Source organism: Podarcis bocagei (genome assembly GCF_964188305.1).
Source record: "Podarcis bocagei genome assembly, chromosome: 7".
Taxonomy (NCBI): domain Eukaryota; kingdom Metazoa; phylum Chordata; class Lepidosauria; order Squamata; family Lacertidae; genus Podarcis; species Podarcis bocagei.
The window spans coordinates 14,560,635-14,580,708 of record NC_138132.1 but is presented as its reverse complement, the minus strand read 5'-3'; positions in this window follow the sequence as shown (position 1 = coordinate 14,580,708).

Here is a 20,074-nt window from a genome sequence, read left to right as displayed (position 1 = left end):
TGTTTACACCCACTTCACTACCCATCTTCAGTAACAGCATCATCTATATGCATTATATTTCTCTATTAACTGGAAACCTTTTATATTTTCTGATACCTGAACCATTTTTAACAATGTATATTTTATTGGCTTTTATAAATGTACAACAAACAACAAACAAAACACTAAGCAGCTACACAAAATCAGAATATGCCACCCTTTCTGCAATCTCTCCAGCTACCACATAAGTATCCATATTTTTTCGAACATTAGTTCTTCTTTCAGATTTTCAACAAAATTCTTCTACGTTATTTCATCAGCCACGTATGGAAGCATTCATCCAGAGTGTGGTCATCTTCAACTAAAGCATCAAGCAGGTGATGGCATTCAGATTTGTGGGGATTCTGCTGATAACACATTGCTTAGATGCTTTTAGCTAGGATACAAAGTAAATAGGCACAGGATGACATGAAATGCACCCCTTGTTTCTTTCTTTTCAGCACTGTTACATTATGGTTTGTTTTCTCAGTTATATTCAATATCCGTACATTTTCATACCTTTGCTCTCTTCCCCAAACATTGGACTACACCTACCATCATTCCTGACCACAGATCATGCTGGCTATGAATGATGGGGGTTGTAGTCCAACAACATCTGGGGAACCACAGGTTCAGAAACACTGCCACAGAATATTAAAAATATTGAATATATTTTCCACACAAAACGTATTCTGTGGCATCCCCATGTCAAATGGTGGTATGTCTCTCTATAACTGGAATACCTCCACCACACTGACACTGTTCAAAATTAATGTGGGAGAAGTTCACTGGTGTGCTTTGCCTCCTACACATTACCTAAATATCCAATGTCTATGGGAACTAGTTTATTGAGGGATTAAGAGATATGTTGACTATGAACCAGTGGCTCCATCTCTGCTCTCACTTGGTGTGGGGTCCAACTTTCTTGAGAGTACAAAGTTAGTTCCCAGGGCAAAGTTCTGGTCTTCAGGGGCCCAGATAAAAATGTAGCTAAAGCCTAAAGGCACAGCTCAGGTAAGTGCTCATGTGGTAAAGGTGGACACAGTTCAGGGGTACTGATGGATGCCAGGGACACAGTGTTGTGTCATGAATATTGGACAATGACTCCAAAGTCATTACTGAGACCTGATGAAATCATTTTCTGGATCCTTAACCCTCCTTGTTCCAATTGCAGCAGATTGTTGTGAAAGAAAGGATAATTTGTGACACTTGATCTGTTTGGTCAGATTATATAATTGTAATAATTTTGTGATGGCTTCCCTTAGCCACACTGTTTTGAATGGAACCAAGCTAATGTGTTACAGCTGCTTCGAACCCCATCTTCACTATGAATCTCATCCCTATGCCCTAAATCTGGAGCTATTCAAGAACAGGCTGCACAGTGATCTATTGGGGATGCTCTAATGTTGGCTTTTCTGCCTTGGATAGGATGTTAGACTAGACAACCTCCCAGAACCCCATCTCACACACAAAACATACATGGTTCTACAGGGGTGGAATGTGGAGTTATTGATAAATGTTTAAAGGCACAGATCAACAACACAAGCATGTGATTGCAACACTTTGCTGCCACTGTAAAATGGCTGTAGACGTGGAACAACCATGTCCCCTTCCCTAAAGAGAACTCTGCAAATTCAATACTGTCACCTGCAAACTGATTGAACAAATGTGGTGCGGTTGCAGATGGCATAAAAGCAGATGATATGCACCACACTGTTCCATGTTCCATTAACTGCTGTGCAGAAGTACAAAAGATCTTAAGCAAACCAAACAAAGGAGAAGAAAGAGCAAAGAAAACAATAACACCCAAACTCCAAAGAGCCCAATGAGGACTGAGCATGTCAGTAGCCAACTATATTTTTTTTTGTAGGCTTACAGTCTCTCTGTTCCATTAACTATGCTAGGTGGTTAGATGTAATTTCCTCCACATTTGGACAAACAATAATCTTGATGCATCATGCAAGTATAGAAAGTGATCTGTTCTCTTAAGAGACTTCTTAAACCATGTCAAATATGAAAGGAAACACAACTGTGGAGTAAAATCAATTTGTTCCATAGACTGCGGTTCTCAACCTGTGGGTCCCTAGATGTCATTGGACTAGAACTACCAACATCCCTGACCACAGATCATGCTGGCTATGAATGATGGGGTTTAGACTAGACAACCTCCCAGAACCCCATCTCACACACAAAACATACATGGTTCTACAGGGGTGGAATGCGGAGTTATTGATAAATGTTTGAAGGCACAGATCAACAACACAAGCATGTGAGAAAAACGCCTTAAAATGAAATTACAGAAATGAAACAACAAGGCTTGTGATTGTAACACTTTGCTGCCACACTCTAAAATGGCCGTGGATGTGCAACAACCACGTCCCCTTCCCTTAAGAGAACTCTGCAATTTCAAAACTGTCACCTGCAAACTGATTGAACAAATGTCCTACGCTGTGGTGCTCTTGCACATGACATAAAGGCAGATGATATGCACCACATGTCCCATTAACTGCTGTGCAAAAGTACAAAAGATCTTAAGCAAACCAAACAAAGGAGAAGAAAGAGCAAAGAAAACAATAACACCCAAATACCCAAACTCCAAAGAGCCCAATGAGGACTGAGCATGTCAGTAGCCCCAGAATGTTGTGTGTCAGTTGAATTAGAAAGATGTAAAGTGAGGCAGTGGGGAGGGGCGAGAATGGCCTTCCTGAGGAAGAGCAGCACTGCCAACGTTTTGTTCCTGGTCTCATTGGTGTATATATAGACATGACAGCACGCTTCTTGCAAGCATATGCAGATTCCTGGCTGTCCCAGGGGAATAGGGTGGGTTGTCATGAAAGGTACACCTCTGGAAATGTCCAGCTTTTCCAGCATACAGAGAGTTGAATGTTACATGAAGATTGGAAGCCCTTTTGTAGTTTCAGGACATCTTTCTACAGATCTACTGCAGTGGCAGAGAAGCTATTCAGCCTGCGAAAACATTGAGGGGATGACGACCAGTTGATGTCAGAGGCTGCTTACCCCCATATGAATCTCGCTAGCCAACTATATATATATTTTTGTAGGCTTACAGTCTCTCTGTTCCATTAACTATGCTAGGTGGTTAGATGTGAGGGGCTGGATACCTTCAGTGGTTGCAGTATAATTTTGGAACTGGAATGTTTCTGAAATGGGACATTCCCAGCCCTATACTGTACAGAGGTTTGGGGATTCATATCTGGCGTCTTCTGCATGCAAAGCAGCATGCAGAAGCTATTATTTTTTCTCAGAAATGCTTTTGAATGCAGATTCTTGAGTTTGGACTGAGGCCGTCTTCATAGATAGTTTAGTTTAAATATTCCTCCAACATGTTGGGTCAATGGACTTGTCTATGACAGTCTCTCAACAATCTGATAACCCTGTTATGTCACCTGGTTTTTCTCTGCTTATCATTTTAATTATTTGAAAAACTTGTCTTCCACCGTCTTAGAATCATAGAATCATAGAATCATAGAGTTGGAAGAGACCACAAGGGCCATCGAGTCCAACCCCCTGCCAAGCAGGAAACAGTCTTATATGATGTATCCATTAATTATGTGGTAAGGTGATATTTCTTAAAATATAACAACCCAAGGCAAATACACAAGTAATAAGAGGCCCTGGGAAAATCATTCAGAAGTGCCAACCACAAGTCTGGAAATGACTGTGCACAACTTAGACATGCATTGACCTACTGAATGGCCATTCTGATAGTAAGGAAAACATGGTGCATGCAGAGTAGCCCAAATGTGGGGATACAAGTTAAGTCCCAGAGAAGCCAAGAGCTGGTACAAGAAGATGGTTTGAGTTATGCACTGATCTTCAGGAGGGCTGTGAATGTGTTTAGTGACATTCATTGCTGCGAAATGAATGCTGGGAGTGAGTGGATGAGGGGTCCAGATAATCTACATGGAGTGTCCATCCAATTGTCTGAAGGATCTTTGAATTCCCATGTTATATGTGAGGTTTCTGAGAAATTCAAGCCTTCATTTGGATACCTTCGTATGCTCTACTGATGCAGTTGTTCCTACGTATTGCCCCGAAGCTCAAGTGGCCCTGATGCCAAGTTGAATATGAAAGACGTGTACTATCTGTCAAAATTACTTTGTGTTTCTGAAAGACAAATGATCTGGTTACAACACTGAATATATGTATTTAATAACTACAATGTGCGCGGTGCAGAAACTTAATTGTACCAATACCTCTGAGGCTAAGTGCACTTTATAACAGCTTAATTTGTGCATATAGAAGTTTTTTAGGCTGAGCTGTAGGCTGAACTGTCTGGGGTCAACATTTATCAGCATTTTGAGATTGGGTCTCTCTTTTCAGCTTCTCCTGCTTAAGATGCCCCAAGGTGCTTGGTTGCTTTCACGGCAACAGGCACACACTGCTACTACCAAAGTAAGAAATACAAACCAAAATAAAATACCACATAGAGGTCTTGAGAATAGCAGATCCTATCATGCCATAACAAATGATAATTCACTATTCCTCTGTGTTACACATATATAGAGAAAATTAAGTATGAGTTCCAAAAGAAAAGAGAAGAAAAAAAACAGTGTCAGCTACCCAGATACTAGAATAGTTAAACCAAACCTATTTAATCACCCCCACAAAAATTGTAGTTATATTTCTCTGTGGCACAGTTATGAAAAACCAAAGAAGCTCCTTTTCTGTTCCATTTTCCCTTGGTCCATCCCAGATACCCATCAATGCAGTTTTATATATTTGTTCTTTAATTCATAAATTCCATACAGTTTTGAAAAGCCTCCACCCCATCTTCGGCTCATGTGAGCCTGAGGCAGGGTGCGGGCTCTGTTAAACAGTTCCTGACTTCCAGTGCCTCATTCGTGAGGCAGAGAGGCATCAGGGCTTGCTTACCTGGGGGGCAGGAACAGTATAATGCTCATGTTATGTACTAAGCTTGGATCCTAGAACAATAGGCAAGTAGGATCCTAGAATGCAACAACTGATTGGCTTGCAGGAAAAGATCATTCAGACTCCAGGAGGGAAGCAGAATCAGCCAATCAGATGGGACTCATTATGTAAATAATGTATATAAAAGCCTGAGGTTTGGGGGGCAATTCAACCACTGTTTTACAAGCTACAATAAAGAGCATGAAATCACTGCAAGACTCCAAGTATATTTCACAGGTGACAAGGATGGGATCCTGCTGAGCTGCCTGCAACGTACCACACACAGCCGCCAGAGGCAGCACAACATTGCACCACACATGCAGGCTACAGCTCCAGGACCCAAGGACCCAGAATGGTGACAGACAACAGTTTCATGCCCTTCAGGCCATACTCAGGAGACTGGGAAGAATACGCCACCCACTTCCAGTTCCTCCTGGAGGCAAAGGACATCACCGATGCAGCCAAGAAGAGGGCGACCTTCTTCAGTGTCTGTGGAGAAGAAACATTCAAGATCGCCCGAGCCCTCCTCACTCCCACAAATATTGCAACCGTTCCCTATGACACAATAATGGAATGGCTGAAGGGGCACTTCTTGCCACAGCCCTCGGTGGTAGCGTGTCACAACGCCTTCTATGCAAAGCAGCAGATGGCCAGAGAAACCATAACTGGATATGTGACCTCCGTCCACCAGGCTGCCCGGCTCGGCAACTTCAAAGAGCTGGAGAACCTGAGCCAAGATGGCTTCGTGGTTGGCCTGATGGACGAGAAGCTGCAGCAGCGCCTCTACGCCAAGAAGGACCTGAAGTTCCAGGTCACCCTAGAGGAGGCTCTAGCAAGTGAAGCTACTGAGAGGTCAGTGCAAGAATTCAAGTCAAACATGTCATCCCAACTGAGGGTCCACCAGGAGGACCTCACTGACAACTCAGAATCCAACCAGGAGGATGTACACCAAGTGCAGCAGCACTCACAAGCTGCATGCCCACCAAGACAGCCTCGTCCAGAAGAGGGGAACTGTGCAAGCTGCAGGGAGAGCCACGAGCGGAGGCCTTGCCATTTCCCCTACTCAGAATGCCGACAATGCAGAAAAGTGGGACACATCGCCTGGGTGTGCCACCCACCCACCCCCGCCCGTCATTTCAAACCAGATGGCTGACCAAGAGTCCCAGGCCCTGTGGTCCGATACACCAAGGCAACTCAACGGAGATCACAGACTGTCAGGTATACCAGTTGCCTCTTTCTAATGCAGAAAAAAATTACACCGAGGTACAGATAGAGGGAGCCCCGTGCCGCATGGAGCTTGATACAGACTCAACCCAGTCCACCCACCTGGGGACAAAGTGCAGGCTATTTGCGACACCCCGGCAACTAAGTGTAAGGTGGAACTCCAGGCCTTCTTGGGACTATTGAACTTTGACCATGCCTTCTTACCCCACAAGGCAGCAGTAGTGGAGCCGCTACACAGACTGCCTGACAAGCAGGCCCCTTGCTTGTGGGGGCAGTGCCAGGGGGCTGTGTTTCAAGCAGTCAAAGATCTGCTCGTCTCGAACTCAATCCTGGAGCACTTTGACGAGAGGTTGCAACTTCTGGATGAAAGAGAGGTGCCAGTAGCTTACTTTTCCCAGACCCTCTCCACTCCAGAGGAATTATTCGCATATAGACAAAGAGAGCCTGGCAATCGTGAAGGGAGTAAAGAAATTTCACGATTTCTTGTATGGGCATGTTGGGATTTTGAATACGTGCAGCTTCACACAGAGTCAGTTAGGAGTTGGCCGACAGCCAAGGCAATGTAAAGGAGTGAAATCTGCCTGGAGATATAAAGGCCAGGAGACAGCTCTAGGATTGGTCAAGCTCTCTCATGGGAATAATGATTTATGGCCTTCTGAGTGGAATGTGTTAGTAGAGCGTAGAGCGTTGAGTGTTAATGTAAGAGTCGTGTGGTGAGAGAGCTAGTTAAAGATCCACGTTCTGTTCTATTCCTGTGAATAGTAAACTTGAAGTCCAATGTATATATTAAACCCCTATAAGTAACAAGTTACTGGTTCCTGTTTCGTCCATCCTGCCTGCAACCGATTGCTTTCGTGAACTCTGCATATACTCTGCTAAGGTCTGGCTAAGGTCCTGCAACGGGTCAGAAAGTTGCAAAACACGAATATGGTGCCCCTTTACCGTCGTGACAGACCACAAGCCACTGCTTGGCCTATGTGCCCCAAAGAAGCAGACCCCTCAGGTACTGTCACCCGGCATCCTCAGGTGGTCGATTTTCCTCACCAGCTACCAGTATACACTGGTCCACCAAGGGGACTGGGAGTACCACCTCTCTGCATTTGACCGCCACTGCGATCAACTACGGTGGTGATTCCGGGGGTGGGGAAGTGTGGAGGGCTGGACAGAGGAACCCCAAGGGGATAGCAGAAGGGTGAGGCCCATAGAGCAGGAGAAGCGGGTAAGGGATGCAGAACTAGGAAGTCCAGAAGTGACCCCTGAGGCTGAGCAGCCACAAGAACTAGTTCCATGACTGAGTGGACCAGCAGCACTGGAACGAACGGCTCCATCACAGCCAGCAGCCCCAAAGCAAGAGCCAGAACCAGGAACCCCTACCGAGAGACACCCGAGACCACAACGCATACGTAGGTGACCAGCATACTTCAACGACTAGGAATGCTAACCTTCTGGGAGCAATAGGAACTTAGAGAGGAGGGGTTTATGTACTAAGCTTGGGTCCTAGAACAACAGGCAAGTAGGATCCTACAATGCAACAACTGACTGGCTTGCAGGAAAAGACCAATCAGGCTCCAGTAGGGAAGCAGAATCAGCCAATCAGACAGGACTCATTGTGTAAATAATGTATATAATAGCCTGAGGTTTGGGGGGCCATTCAATCACTGTTTTACAACCTGCAATAAAGAGCATGAAATCACTACAGGATTCCGAGTATATTTCAGCTCAGGTGAGTGGCAGGAGCTCCTTTGTCCTTCCAGCTGGCGTGCAAGCCAGAGGGACATTGCCGCTTGCTCAGCTGGGGGTGGGATCCTTTGCACCCTGCAGCTCAGCAGCGCAAAAAAGCTGTGTCATTCTTGACACAGTGAGGTGCTGGGGTGAAGCCACCTCCACTTCCTCAGTGAGGGGGGGGGCAGTTTCAGCCAGGCTCCTTGCGAGGCTGGGTCAAATGCAGCTTGGTGTTTAAAACTGTGATGTATCTCCAGATCCTAATGTGTGGCTGGTGATACATCACGATGTTGAAAATCTGATGTCACCCAGCTCTATTCCTTACGGTCCAGTCAAAAAATGAAATGATACATTCAGAAGCTGCACATGAGATAGAGCAGGCCATGGGCAGGGCTACATCCACATAAAATTTGCCATTGTAATAGTAAAGGTAAAGGGACCCCTGACCATTAGGTCCAGTCATGACTGACTCAGGGGTTGCGGCGCTCAGCTTGCTTTATTGGCCGAGGGAGCTGGCATACAGTTTCTGGGTCATGTTGGCCACATGACTAAGCCGCTTCTGGTGAACCAGAGCAGCGCACTGAAATGCCGTTTACCTTCCCGCCAGAGCAGTACCTATTTATCTACTTGCACTTTGACGTGCTTTTGAACTGCTAGGTTGGCAGGAGCAGGGACTGAGCAACAGGAGCTCACCCCATCGCAGGAATTTGAACTGCCGACCTTCTGATCAGTAAGTAATTCAAAATCATCTGGGTGGACTATGAATATGTGGAACATAGATTTTATACCACTTTTTCTCGTTTCAAACAATGTCAAACAAGTATGTAACATTATCAAGCTCTTGATAACCTTCCTGCAATTAAAAACTTGACAGGGTTTAATTTTTCCCATATAATATCAGAAATTTCTGAATGTATTTCCACCCACCCATAAACTTCTATTCTTGTATAGTCCCACTGCAAGTGATGGCATGTCTACCTCTAAGTAAAACCTTTCCTACGCATTGGCACTATCCAAAAGTAATATGGATAATTGCTCTGCTATTCTACACCACCTATGTATTTCCTTGATGTCCAAGAAACTATGGGAAGTTGCTAAGACATTTATGGATAGAGCAATATATTGATGCTGATGCAGTGCCCCTATGTTTCTTCTAACTCAATATGGGGTCCAACTTGGTTCAAAGAAGCATATACTTTGTTTCTGATCTTCCAGGCTCCAGATCAAATTACCCAAGGTTCGGTATATGTAGCAAAGCTGGACATAGGAATATTGAACTGTGCCAGGGACACAGCAGTATGCACTGAATATTGGGCAATGGAGCCAGAGTCATTAGAGGGAGCTTTTATAATTGCCTTCTGGAATATTATTTCTCCTTGTTCCAATTGAACCAAGCTTGCTATTTGCACGTGCTTGAAATCCCATATTCAGTGCCAACAGCATTCATATGTTCCACGTCTCTCTAACTGAATTTTGGTGACATCAGCGCTCACTGGGAACCTCTCCAAACAAAGCATCCAGGCAGGTTTTCTTATCCTGATAGGAAAGAGAGGTAGAAGCACACAACATGTTTGCAAATGGTCAGAGCTCCCAAAGAGAACTATTTCAGCGTGAAACTGCCACAACTATCCTAGTAACTATTCCTAAATGTTGTCACAGCAATTCTGCCATCATTTTACTTACACCTGCTTCTTTGGAAAGCAGTTCAGGACTGATTAAAGTACTGCCCATCTCTCCATCCATCTGTTCCCTATGCATTTAAACTCTTCCTGAGACACTGATGTCAATTTGGCATGACAGTTTTCAAGGTGAAGAAGCCAGATTTACTTCATGTTTGGTTACCATCAGATGCCATTTTGAATAAAAATGTCATGCCAAGCTTTTCCAAACTGCACTGATTACTTCATCGCAAAATTTGGCATGATGGTTTCTGGAGTCAGGAGTTTGTTGTGATCTACATTTGGAAACTATCAGGTGCCATTATGAGTCAATATGGCAGACTGAATATTTCCAAACTGCACAGATTTAGACACTTCTAAAGTTATCATCACACAATTTGATGTGATGGTACCAAACACTGATATCTGTGCTTTTTTTTGTTTTAAAGTGTTGGATGCCACTTTGAGTCTCTCCCTGTTTCTTCAAATGCCCTCACCCTCCCTTATACTGTGAAGATGAAACGATACTTTGAGAAATTTAAGCTTCTATGTAATTTTAAACCCACAACTGAGTTAATATTGATATACAACTGAAACAATTGGGCATATGGCGCCTATGTGAAATATTTCCATGGTATTTACTCCCATGTGTCCAGAGATGATCTGTAGATTAAGAGTGACAAAAAAACTTTCTTCTTCTTCTTCTTCTTCTTCTTCTTCTTCTTCTTCTTCTTCTTCTTCTTCTTCTTCTTCTTCTTCTTCTTCTTCTTCCGGATATGGGAAGGGATACTCAAGGGTACACAGTACCAGCACCGACCCCCAAATGTTAAAAGTGTGGCACTTACTGCAGCAACTTCATGGTGACTACTGGCACCTATTTTTCTTAAAAAGAGAGAGCACTGATGATGATGATGATGATGATGATGATGATGATAATTGGCATCTGTCTGTCTCAAGAGACAATTGAGTGCACCTGTACTGCTGCATTTGCAGCACCAAATTTACTTCCCCAGGGTTCAAACATGGGAGTGAGTATGGACGTCCTGGGCTGCCTGAATGACAAGACTCCTCTCTTAGACTCACTGAAATGGTCCAAAAGAAAGCAGAACAAGACATCTGGCACCAGCTTGGCTGCAGGAGTTGCCATAAGGACTTCCTTATGCCATCCAACTGTCTTATGGACTCCACTCTGGATTTGTGTCAGGTTTATTTCTTAGCCTCCCCCACCCCATAAATATATGCCACAAGACAGAGTAGGTTTAGGATCAGAGTATTCCTTCTCCTGGATCAGCTACCTTCTCAGGTTTTAACCACAGCCATCAGTCCCTCACTTTCTTCTACAACATGTTCAGGAATCAATTTCTTGCCTGCTGGACCCATGATGGGTTTTGTCCACTCAAACTGATGGAGCCTGTTATCACATGTAAGGAAAGTCCAAACTCACTGAAGGTTTGGGACCCATCAGCTACGCTCATTTGGATTAGCCAGCCAGTTCAAGCTGTTCCCTGGATGTGGCAGCTGTCAAATGCTGACAGCTTCTACGACCCACAGGGGAGAGTTGAGTGCTGGGTGAGGACCAAAGGTCGACAAACTACCCAAGAAAAACTACCCGTGAGGCCCTATCCCTCCACTAACACCTCATATTTGCATTTTTCTCCAAGGAGCTCAAGCTGGCACACATACATATCTCCTCAATTATATTTTTATTTTATTGAACTAAAATAAAATCAAACAAATCAATATGAAAAACCAAAAGATATACAAAACAGCATTGCAGTATATCCAGGAGAGATGTAATATTTACTTGGAAAAGTACTTAAGAACAATACAAAAGCCAAATTTCACATATACGGTGGTACCTCGGGTTACATATGCTTCAGGTTACATGCGCTTCAGGTTACACTCTGCCAACCCAGAAATAGTGCTTCAGGTTAAGAACTTTGCTTCAGGATGACAACAGAAATCGAGCTCCTGCGGTGGGGCGGCAGCAGGAGGCCCCATTAGCTAAAGTGGTGCTTTAGGTTAAGAACAGTTTCAGGTTAAGTACGGACCTCTGGAACGAATGAAGTACTTAACCCGAGGTACTACTGTAGAGGGAGTCCTGGGTACCTGTATTTGCTGTATATATGATAAAATCCAACCCAACAGCACAGAAATTTTCAGAATCTTCCAAGCCTTTGGCAACAAGTAATTCATGATTTTCAACCAATGTTGACCTCCACATAGTTTTAGAAGAAACCCAAACTCTCAAATTCTGTGAAATCTTCTATATGGGAGCAAGTGGGGTTCCAGCATACAACAGAATCAATGCCAAGAATTCAAGAGAGTGGAAACCTTTCAAACAGTCACGCCATAACTGTGTTTTTAAAAGTTGTGTTGAAGGTGGAATGGGATCTTTTAATATTTTGGTGTGGGGGTTGTTGGTTTTTTTTTCCATTTCTTTACACACTATTGGACAGAATTTGAATAAGTGTGGGCAGTCCCAGTAGAGATGGAAAAAGGTTTCCCTTTTTCCATAGCCCCTCCAGCAGTCCTGAGAAGATTGTGATTTCATATGGGGAGTCTGCATGGGTGTGCAATGCCATCTTGGTAGGATTTTCTGAGAATGCTCACTCCTATATATCAAGATTGCTATGTATGGTTTAGATGACCTTAGTGCATACACTGGGGCTAGCCATCACCGGGGTGAACTGCACCAGCTCCCCCCTGGACATGGACGCCATCTGCAAAGAGTTTCTGGAGGTTTTTGATGGGGCATTGGGATGATATACTGCCCCCACCGGTTGGCCTGCAACTAGACCCCACCGTACGACCAATAAGGTTCAAGGCCTGCTGGGTCCCGTTCGCCCTTAAACTCTGCATCGACAAGGAATTAGACTGGCTCTTGGAGCAAGGAGTGCTTGAGCCAGTGCCGAACACCCCCTGGGAAACCCCAATTGTCACACCCATCCAGCTCAACAGCTCAGGCCGCATCTGTGCAGACTACAAATGTAGTCCTATAAATTAAGCTTGCTCTGTATGGTTTAGATGACCTTAGTGCATACCATTTAGAATCCTTTATTTGTATATGAAGGACTTCCTTTCATGTACGTTTAAGACCTAATCAAGGACCGGCAGCCTCCTAATTCTGCAGCAGGTCTTCTCTCATTGGACCTCATTCTAATAAAAAACTTCAAATAGACACATGCAATTCCACCCCTCAAAATAAAATACTGGAAACCCAGCCAGATGGGCGAGGTATAAATAATAATATAATCATTTTTTTTAAATAATATTTTTTATTGCTTTTTTCCAAGGTCAGAATACATCATCAATAATACAACAAAAGCGATTTTACAAAAAGAAAGAAGAAATTAAATAAAAGAAAATTCACTTTTTCAGATCTTTTTTCATAATCAACTGGACTTCCCCACATCTTCCATCCCCTGCATTCTTTACAATAAAAAATAAACAGCAAATTGATACCTTGTTTCATGTGTTTTTGTACTTTCATCTAATTATATACTCTAAAATTTAAACTTTTCACGGTCATAACTTAATTTCCATCATTTTCAAATCTCAATACTGAAGCATGTTTTTCCCAAAACTTAGCAAATTCTCAACATTCATGTAACTTATAATGTTTTTGTAGATAGTCCTTAAATTTTTTCCAATCCTCTTCCACTGCCTCTTCTCCCAGGTCTCGGATTCTGCCAGTCATTTTGGCTAATTCCATGTAGTCCATCAGTTGCGTATGCCACTCTTCCAGCGTGGGTAGCTCCTGTGCCTTCCAATATTTGGCTATAAGGATTCTTGCTGCTGTAGTTGCATATAAAAAGAAAGTTCTATCTTTCTTTGACACTCTCTGGCCTACAATGCCCAGGAGGAAGGCCTCTGGTTTCTTATGGAAGGTATACTTAAATACCTTTTTCAACTCGTTATAAATCATTTCCCAAAAGGCCTTCACCCTCGGGCATGTCCATCAGAGGTGGAAGAATGTTCCTTCAGCCTCCTTACATTTCCAACATTTATTATCAGACAGATGATATATCTTTGCAAGTTTGACTGGGGTCATGTACCACCTGTACATCATTTTCATAATGTTTTCTTTTAAGGCACTACATGCCGTAAATTTCATACCGGTGGTGCATAACCTTTCCCAGTCTTCAAACATAATGTTGTACCCAATGTCTTGTGCCCATTTTATCATGGCTGATTTAACTGTCTCATCTTGAGTGTTCCATTTAAGCAACAAGTTATACATTCTTGAAAGCACTTTCGTCTTAGGTTCAAGTAGTTCTGACTCTAATTTTGATTTTTCCACCTGGAAACCAATTTTTTTGTCCTTTTTAAAAATCTCTAGAATTTGGGCATAGTGAAACCAGTCTCGCACCTTTCCTTTCAATTTTTCAAAACTCTGCAACCTCCAAGTGTCACCCACTCTTTCTATTATCTCACAGTATTTTGCCCAGCCACCCTCCATATTAAGTATTTTTGTGGCCTTAGCCTCCATCGGTGATAACCACCTCGGAGTCTTATTTTCAAGTAAGTCCTTGTATTTAGTCCAGACAATGAATAAAGCTTTCCTGACAATATGGTTTTTAAACAATTTATGAAACTTTACCTTGTCGTACCACAAATATGCATGCCACCCAAAAGCATTGTTAAACCCCTCCAGATCTAGGACATCAGTGTTTTCTAACAAAAACCAATCCTTCATCCAGCAGAAGGATGCAGCTTCATAGTACAACCTTAAGTCCCTCAGGGCAAATCCCCCTCTTTCCTTTGCATCTGTTAGTATTTTAAGTTTTATTCGGGGCTTTTTGCCCTGCCAGACAAACTTCATAATGTCCCTCTGCCACTTTCCAAAACACTCCACTCTGTCCACGATCTGCAGGGTTTGAAACAAAAACAACATTCTTGGCAATACATTCATCTTAACTGCTGCAATTCTTCCCAACAAGGAAAGTTTCAATCTTGACCAAGTTTCTAAGTCCTTTTTAATTTCAGACCAACATTTTTCATAATTATCTTTGAACAAATTCAAATTTTTCCCAGTCAAATTAACCCCCAGGTATTTCACTTTTTTAACCACATTTAATTCTGTTTCCTTCTGGAACCCATCTATTTCTGAAGGTGTCAAGTTTTTTTCCAAGACCTTAGTTTTTTGTTTGTTCAACTTGAATCCCGCCACCCGACCAAACTCAGAGATTAGTTCTAAAGCTCTTTTTGTACTAGGTTCTGGCTCCTGTAATGTCAAAACCAAATCATCTGCAAAAGCCTTCAGTTTGTATTGTTTTCCTCCGACCTGTATTCCTTCCACCCGCTGATCCTTCCTAATATAAATAATAATATAATCAAATCAACATAAAATTTGATATATTATGATGGGAATGATGAGAGCAAGTCTCCATGTGTATCCCTTCCTTCAGCCTCACAAACCAGTTCTGCCCAGGTGACGCCCTGTGGCTCCTTTTAATTGGAAATTGTGTCTGGAAAACCTAATAAATCTACAGAAATTAATTTCATTGCAATTCATTAACAAACTTTGTAATCTGGGATCACAGGTTCTAGGACAAATAGTCACTACTTGTTGGGAAAATGCCTAGGAAGGCCCCACCTTCCCAAGACACTGGGGTGCCTCTCCAGTGGTCATCCTCTGGCTATAAATCTTCCTCAGTCCAGAGAGACCGGTGATAAGTGACCCCTCCCTCCTGAGAGGAGCACACTTGTCTTCTGGCATCTCATAGCAGAAGAATCAATCAGTAGCTCTAAAACTACCTTCCTGTTGTTGTTGTTTAGTCGTTTACTCGTGCCCAACTCTTCGTGACCCCATGGACCAGAGCATGCCAGGCACTCCTGTCTTTCACTGCCTCCCGCAGTTTGGTAAAACTCATGCTGGTAGCTTCGAGAACACTATCCAACTGCTGTCCCCTTCTCCTTGTGCCCTCCATCTTTCCCAGCATCAGGGTCTTTTTCAGGGAGTCTTTTCTTCTCATGAGGTGGCCAAAGTATTGGAGTCTCAGCTTCAGGATCTGTCCTTCCAGTGAGCACTCAGGGCTGATTTCCTTCAGAATGGATAGGTTTGATCTTCTTGCAGTCCATGGGACTCTCAAGAGTCTCCTCCAGCACCATAATTCAAAAGCATCAATTCTTCGGCGATCAGCCTTCTTTATGGTCCAGCTCTCACTTCCATACATCAATACTGGGAAAACCATAGGTTTAACAATGCAGACCTTTGTTGGCAAGGTGATGTCTCTGCTTTTTAAGATGCTGTCTAGGTTTGTCATTGCTTTTCTCCCAAGAAGCAGGTGTCTTTTAACTACTTTATTAACAGTCTATATGCAAAGAATTCATCAGCATGTCTGTGCTCTCTCGGCAGTAGTACAGAACAGCATAACACACAGAAATGAAACTAAACTCTCCAGGAAAACTCCAACAGTACTGAGACTTCCTGTCTCACACTCTCAGACACTCACATGATATAAACAACCAGAGAACTACTATTGAGCAGCTTGGGTGGATAAAAATCCTAACACTACTTTCCACATTCCAAGAAACCAGGTTTCCCAAGGGTTGCCCTCAGGGCCCTTTCTTTCTCCTTTAAATTCATCTGAATGGACTCTTTTCTGTGTCAGTTGCCTGTGGTGGTCCAGCTCTTCCTGGCTCTTGCTTATTACAGTGCTATGAAGGCACTCCTGGGCACATCCCTCCTCCTGGTCATCCTTTCCCCAGGTGAGTGGAAATCAGACAACTAGCATTTTTTTAATTTTTTCTTTTTAGACTAAGCCGCTTCTGACGAAACAGAGCAGTGCACAGTAACGCCGTTTACCTTCACGCCAGAGCTTTACCTATTTATCTACTTGCACTACTTGACAGGAGCAGGGACCGAGCGACGGGAGCTCACCCCATTGCGGAGATTCGAACCGCCAACGTTCTGATCAGCAAGTCCTAAGCTCTGTGGTTTAACCCACAGTGCCACCTGCGCCCCCTAACTGACATTCTTTTCATGATCTCAGAGGAGGTCCAAGATCAGAGTTTTCCTTCTCCTGGATCAGGTAGTCAATGATTTTGCTCAGGTTTTGACCCCATAGCTCACCAATACATATATTTGACTAGAAGAATTGGAAGGGTGTAGAATTTATAATAGACACTGATAAAATTATGCATGGCATAGGCAGAGTTGGTAGCAAAAGCTGTTTCTCTCTAGCACTAAAACATATATATTGAATGATATGGGCATCAGGAGAGTTGGACTTAAGATTTGAAAAATGAGAAAGTAGATGAAACTGATATGTACAGATTCACCTATAATTAGTCCAGGATCTTGTTCTCACAATGGCCAACTAGTTGACTATGGGAAGCACATAAGCAACACTTAAGTACAACAGCACTTTCCATTCCTGTGTTAACCTGAAACTACCATTTGGAATCATATTACTTTCAGTTATGAACGTAGAATATAGTCATCAAGGTAGTAATTGATATCTTTATTCCCCTTTAATTTGTCTTATCTGAATTTAACCTGAAGCACCGCTTTAGCTAATGGGGCCTCCTGCTGCTTGCGCACCGCCGGAGCACGATTTCTGTTTTCATCCTGAAGCAAAGTTCTTAACCCGAGGTACTATTTCTGGGTTAGCGGAGTCTGTAAACTGAAGTGTATGTAACCCGAGTTACCACTGTATTGGTTTTTCATGTTTCAGAAAAGTTTCAATTTACAGATTGGATCTGAAGGAAGTTCTGCAGTATTTCAAATTAATGTATTTTACAAGTTTAAATGCAGCAGTTGCATTAAAAAAATGTTTCAAGAAAAACAAATCTCCAGCACTGTTGTTTCAAAGAGTAGCGGCTCTCCTCCTAGTTTATCTAATTTAATAATTCTATATGGTTAATTTGAAATATCCCTCATTTAGCCAGTTAAGAATATTGGAAACATTAAAATGAAATTTTCTGTTTTACAATTTCAAATAAACATTATAAAAATTTAAAATATCCAATGACTTCTCTTACTGTAACCATTCAAATCATTTTTCCACTTTTACATCCACCGTCAATTATTTACTGTGTTAATTTTTTATAAATGCTGCCAACATTTTTAGCGATGGAGTTATTCTCCATTTATTCATTCTACTTTAAATGTGTGTTCTTCATGCTCTCTTGTTCTATATGTTAAATCTGCAAGTTATGTATATTCTGTCAACTTACGGTAAGTTGCCAATCCTCTTTAGTTGGGACCTCACTAACTTTCCATTTTGGAGCTAACGAAACACAGGGTACATTTTTTGCATACATAAATAAGCTTTTCTGGCAACTGGGAATTTCAGTTTGGATTATGCCCCCCAAAAAAGGACTCTGGGTTTTGGGGGAACGTAATTTTACGATAGATAAGTAAAATGAACCATGAAAGGGAAAGCAGGGAAGTCATATGTTACATGGTATTATGTAACATGTTTATTTTGAGGTGTATAAACTGAAAAATTAATAAAAATGGTTATAAATGAAATACTCCACCATACTGATTCATATAGAACGATTGCTTTAATAAACATGAATGCAAAACTATTCACAGCTGTGATGGTTAAGAAATTAAATGTCTTCATAGGTCAATACATCACCACAGATCAAAAAAGATTCATGCCCTCAAGAAATACAGCAGACTCTATAAGGAGAGTTCTTAATGTAATCTATGACCTGCAGCTACGAAACACTCCAGGGGCATTAATTTCACTCGATGCCTTTAAAGTATTTGACAGAGTTGGGGGGGCCTATTTGAAACTCTTACTTTCTAAATTAGAATTTGGAGAAAAAATTCTGCACACAATTTAACAAATTTACTCAAAATCTTCAGCTATAATCATGGTAAATGGATATGATGATGCTCCAAGAAACCTCAACAGGGGCACCGGCCAAGGATTCCCTCTGTCACCACTGCTTTTTGCAGTGGCAATAAAGATTTTAGCTATCCAACTATGTGCCTCTGTGAAGGGAGTGAAAATAGGAAATGTTGAATAAAAAGTAGATTTTTATGTGGATGATACATTGGTAATTGGGCAAGATTCATTTGTGCTTTAATCTTTGAAAGAATATTTTGAAAGTTTCCATTGAATTTCAGGACTACAAATTAATTATGCAGCAGTACAAAATCAGCTGACAGAAATGTCAAAGATAAAGATAGCCCATGGGGGGTTTAAATACCTCAGGATAATCTTTACAGCTGATCTTAATCAATGAAAAGGAAGAAATGATAAGTCTTTGCTCGAAAAGGTAATAAACAGCTGTCTTAATGGAAGCACAAACACCTTAGCTGGCAAGGTCATATTGCAGCTATAAGAAGAAGAAGAGTTTGGATTTGATATCCCGCCTTTCACTCCCCTTCAGGAGTCTCAAAGCGGCTAACAATCTCCTTTCCCTTCCTCCCCCACAACAAACACTCTGTGAGGTGAGTGGGGCTGAGAGACTTCACAGAAGTGTGACTGGCCCAAGGTCACCCAGCAGCTGCATGTGGAGGAGCGGAGACCCGAACCCGGTTCCCCAGATTACGAGACTACCGCTCTTAACCACTACACCACACTGGCTCTCAAGAATGTCAATTCTGCCAAATATAAGAATGTCAATTCTGCCAAAATTCTCTTTCTTGTTTCAGGTTTAAGCAACATACTTAAAAAATGGCAAAAAAATAATAATCTCTTAATCTCATTAGAAAAAAGACCTAGATTCAGTCAAAATATCTTATTTAGATATAGCAATAAAGAGGGGCTAGGAATACCCAATCTTGCATTACACTTACAGATAGGTAGCCGTGTTGGTCTGCCATAGTCAAAATAAAAAAATTCCTTCCAGTAGCACCTTAAAGACCAACTAAGTTAATTCTTGGTATGAGCTTTCGTGTGCATGCACACGAAAGCTCATACCAAGAACTAACTTAGTTGGTCTTTAAGGTGCTACTGGAAGGATTTATTTATTTATTTATTTATTTTGCATTATACTATGCAGCTTTCCAGATTAAATTATAGATGCCACTCATTAAAGGCAAAGTAGGTATTGCATGGGTACAGAGAGAAAGTATCCACACAAGACCATCAGTATGTGCTCTGCCCTTCCTGAAGCTGCCTCAAATGGACCACCAAAAGGTGAATAACCCTTTTTTCAAAGTAACATTGATGGCGTGGTGAAATTGGAACTCCGTATTGGCTCCTAGGCCTTCATCACTGATGCCCCTGCTAGATCACCCCTTATTTAAACATGCAAACAAATATAGTACAATCCATCTGGAGATCTTGAAACAAATGGTTTCTATAGGATTAGAGATTAGTTTGTAGGCGGTAAAGCAATCTCAAAAGAGGACATGAGGGAAAGACAAAAGGTATTAAATGGTCCTGGTTACAACTGTATCAACAGTGCACTTTTGCAAAGTCTCTGGAATGCAGTGGTGAAGGCTTGAGGCCCTTGACAGCTTTTGAATTGCTATGTAACAGACACAGCCATGACAGGAAAGAGGCAGTTTCGGTGATATATGGTATGATATTAGACAGCTTTGTGGG